Consider the following 4,189-nt stretch of genomic DNA (forward strand, 5'->3'; position numbering starts at 1 on the left):
TAACCCTTTTTAGTACCACCATTATCATGGGGACTGAATTGGGATGATGAACACATCTTAAAATGTGTTTCAAAAGGAGAAGGATGGATAAGCCAAAAAGGAATCACGGGTGGCTACGATTCTGTTTTCCATCAGATCTGTAGTCATTTTGTAAAAATCATATCTGGAGCTCTAGAACTCAAACGGACCCCAAACCAGTTCCAAAAGTTCACAAATTGAGTTGGATAACTTTCTTAAGAAGGCCAACCTCACTGATAAGGGCTTTATCTATGTGAAAGAATGGCATCTTTGCTGTTAGGTCTGATCCGGGTCTGTTCTGATATGTCATTCTGTTTTCATCATTTCTAAGGCTTGGAAAAGGATCCAGAGTGATTCCAAGTTTCTATATGTTCCTTATATTATGAATTTAAGATCTGGAGAATATGGGGTGTTATTTCCAATTATAAATTGGTTAGAATGGATCCACACTCCAGGTCAGTGGGCAGTCACCAGCTTTTGCTAGTGCTGTGATTGTCCACAATGTGAATTTTATATCTGGAGTTTGAGAGATGCTTTTCATTCAATTCCAACTCTGAGACTTTCACTTGTATGTCCTTTACTTCTCTTAATTTTCTTTTGGACGAATTCTACTCACAAGTTGGGTAGAATTGGCCAACATCACTTGACTGTATTGTTGGAGACAGAAGTGATACACCATTTTGTAAAATTCATATTTAATTCATCTTTTGGAGTTAGAATGAGTTCTTTATAGTTATGGAATCCTGAGCAATCATAGTTTCCTATAAAATTTAGTTAAAACTATGTTTCTGTTTTAGATTTTGGAGTAAATCAGTTTTGAACAGCAGGTCTGTTTTAGAGACCTTGCTGTGATTACTCTTTTCTCAACTCATAGCTTCATTACTTCTCGTTTCTAACCTTTAGTCCTTCTTAGGCGAGGTTTTGAAGTTTGCTCAAGCTTGGTAGCATTATTTGATTGTTAGCCATCCTTAATACTCACTCAAGGTGAGTTCTCTCACACCGTTGTATTGATGATTGTGTTTGCTAGTTAGCTCGTGTGTGATTATTTGAATTTATTATAAAAGCATGCTATATAAGTATTGTTTAAATTCGTACATGTGCACTGTATGTAACTAATTATGGATATGGGGACACCACCAAAGGATACGGATTTACCGGTGCGGTGGGTAGGTAAGATCACTAACGTAATACTCTTCGTGAGGTGCGGTGATTAGGGCCAAATGATACGGGATCTTCCCGGTGCGGTTCAAACCTACAAGTCCTTCTCGTAATATAGACATTGATTCGTTCTTTGTCTTTATCATTATAATTGGAAAATGGATTAGGGCTAGTAAATATGAATGTTAGTACAATGTCTGTGTTTGAATTCACTAAGCTTCGTGCTTACGTTTTTCCCTTATAACTTTTCAGGTGTTAAGATTAAAGAGGCTAAGGCTTGACATGGAGCATCGGGACATCGCTACTAGTTATTTTGTTGGGACCTTATTATTATTATTACTTCCGCACTTATTTTATATGGTTATTAAGTTGATGGATTATGTTATGACTATTTCAGTTGTTTTAATTTAATTTAAGATGGGTTTTAAAAGTTTAAAATTTTTGCAAAAAAAAAAAAAATTGGGTGTCACAAGTTGGTATCAGAGCCACAGGTTGAGGGAACTAGGCATTCTTGTGGATGTTCTAGACTCAAATTTGAGGCTCTATAATAGTTTATTCTCTTTTTAAAAGATTTTTCAAATTTTCTGAAGACTAGTAGTGAAAGATGTCGCGGTGTGCCAGTCGGCCAGCCAAGTAAGCCTTATTTCTTATGTTAAATGTTTATGTTAAATTGCTGACTATGAATTGGATTCTACTAGTCTTAAAATGCTAGATTACACACTTATTTAATGTTAACATGTGAGAGAGATGTAAAATTAACGGCTAGAGCGAGCTGGAAATTTTGAAACTAGACGCGATTGCGAAATTGGAACTTGTGTGGAAGATAGTAGAAGGGCCCCTACTATTTGAAACATCGGTGCCGGTTTCGGGTCGGGGCAAGGTTGAGAAATTTTCGGCAAGCTGAGTGTTTCTTCTTCCTAGAAATATCTAGGCTGAATTATTTCTAAATATTTTCCTCCTTCTACGGATACAGATGGCTCCGCCTGCTCGCCTTAATCAGCTCCAAATGGAGCAAGTTAGGAATATTGTCGCTGAGGAATTCAATAACGCTTTCAATGAATTAATCCCGGGCGTGACCAATGACATAATCAACCAGGTCAAAGCTCTTCTGGATGAGCGCCTCGCAGCTATTCCCGGGGGAGCGTTATCGGCTCCGCCCGTTCGGGATTCGGCATACTACTTCGAGAAGTTCAACAAGTGTAGCCCTCCTCTTTGGAATGGTGAATCCGACCCAGTTGCTGCTAAGCATTGGGTGTCAGATGTTGAGGGCGCCTTCATGACTGTTGGGTGTCCGGACCAGTACAAAGTTGTGATCGCCATGAATCAGCTGCGAAAAAGGGGAAAGACATGGTGGAACACCATCACCGCTCTATTAAACGAGGAAGAAGTGAGGGCCATGTCTTGGGCCCAATTTGTGGAGAGGTTCGAGGCACAATATGTGCCCAAGGTGGAGCAGCAGCGGATGCAGCAAGAGTTCATGGCCTTACAGCAAACTACCGAGTCTGTTAGCGACTTGAACGCCAAGTTCTTGGAGATGCTATCTTTTTGTCCCTCATTTGCTGGGAATGAGGCCTGGTTGGTCAGCCAATACACTACCATTCTACGTACCGAGATTCGGGAATTCGTTAGCATGCAGGAGTTCCCGACTTTATCCGCGATCATGGATGCAGCGAGGAGGAGAGAAATCGAGTTGCAGACCCAGACCAAGAGGAAGGCCAATGACACCTCCTCCAAGACATCCGGAGATGCCCAGAAAAAGCAAAAGCAGGGTGGTAAGTCAAGGTATGAGTACAGGCCGTCTTCAAGTCAGGGCGAGAAAAATCCGTTGATATGCTACAACTGTAAAAAGCCAGGGCATCATTGGAAGAATTGTAGGGCTCCCCCTGCGAGTGTAGTTCCTCAGATTACTTCTGCTGCTCCCGTCTGCTATCACTACAACGAGACGGCACACAAGAAGCCCGAATGTCCGAAGTTGAAGGCTGGTAAAGGAAGCGGGGGTACAAATCCTGCAATTGCATCGTCTTCTAAGGGACCCACTATGGTGACACGAGGTCGTGCTCACCAGATGACTGCGGATGAGCCGGTGATTACCGCGACAGTGGCAGGTAAATTTCTTTTTTTCTTTTCTCTCCTGCCATTATTTAATAAATGGTAATTAGAATTGTTTACATGATTGTATGTGGTAAATCAGGCACTTATTTGCTAGATTCCGAGCCTGCTGTTGTTATGTTTGATAGCGGTGCTACCCATTCTTTTGTATCTCGCACGTTTATTAATCGTCTTGGGTGTAGTATCGGAAAATTGGCTCGCCCAATGGTTGTCGAAGTTGCCGACAACCGCACTATTTATGTCACCGATGTCTATCGGGGTTGCACTCTCGAGTTTTCTGGAGTTGAATTCCCTATTGATCTTATCCCTATTGCGATGCGAGAGCTCTGCGTTATCGTAGGCATGGATTGGCTTGATGCGTTTGATGCGGAAATCCACTGTCGTAAGAAGCAAGTTCGTGTTCGAAACCCTAGAGGTGGAGAACTTATTATTCAGGGGGACATTCCCCGCCTGGCTATGGCTTCTTGCTCTTCTGCTATAGCACTAGACGACGTTCCTATCGTTTCCGACTTCAGCGACGTCTTTCCGGAGGAACTCCCTGGCTTGCCACCTGTTCGGCAAGTGGAGTTTCGCATTGATTTGGTGCCAGGTGCGACTCCGGTAGCAAAATCTCCTTACCGCTTGGCACCACCTGAAATGAAAGAGCTCCAAGATCAACTTCAAGATCTAAGTGATAAAGGGTTTATACGGCCAAGCTGCTCGCCTTGGGGTGCTCCTATTCTCTTTGTGAAGAAGAAAGATGGATCCCAGCGAATGTGTATTGATTATAGGGAGCTAAACAAGCGCACGATAAAGAATAGGTACCCGTTGCCACGTATTGACGATCTTTTCGATCAGCTTCAGGGAGCATCTTGGTTTTCCAAGATTGATTTACGTTTCGGTTACCATCAGATGCGTGTTCGTG

The 4,189-nt window shown here is 42.4% G+C and overlaps 1 long non-coding RNA gene across 1 annotated transcript; it reads left to right on the plus strand.

The window, feature by feature from the left end:
- Positions 1 to 362: 362 nt before the first annotated feature.
- Positions 363 to 1,614, plus strand: LOC128133895 (uncharacterized). Its single transcript, XR_008232200.1, has 2 exons — positions 363 to 1,002; positions 1,429 to 1,614. It is a non-coding gene; the product is annotated as an uncharacterized LOC128133895 (long non-coding RNA).
- The last annotated feature ends 2,575 nt before the right edge of the window (positions 1,615 to 4,189 follow it).

Source organism: Lactuca sativa, chromosome 4, assembly GCF_002870075.4.
Source record: "Lactuca sativa cultivar Salinas chromosome 4, Lsat_Salinas_v11, whole genome shotgun sequence".
Classification (NCBI taxonomy): Eukaryota; Viridiplantae; Streptophyta; class Magnoliopsida; order Asterales; family Asteraceae; genus Lactuca; species Lactuca sativa.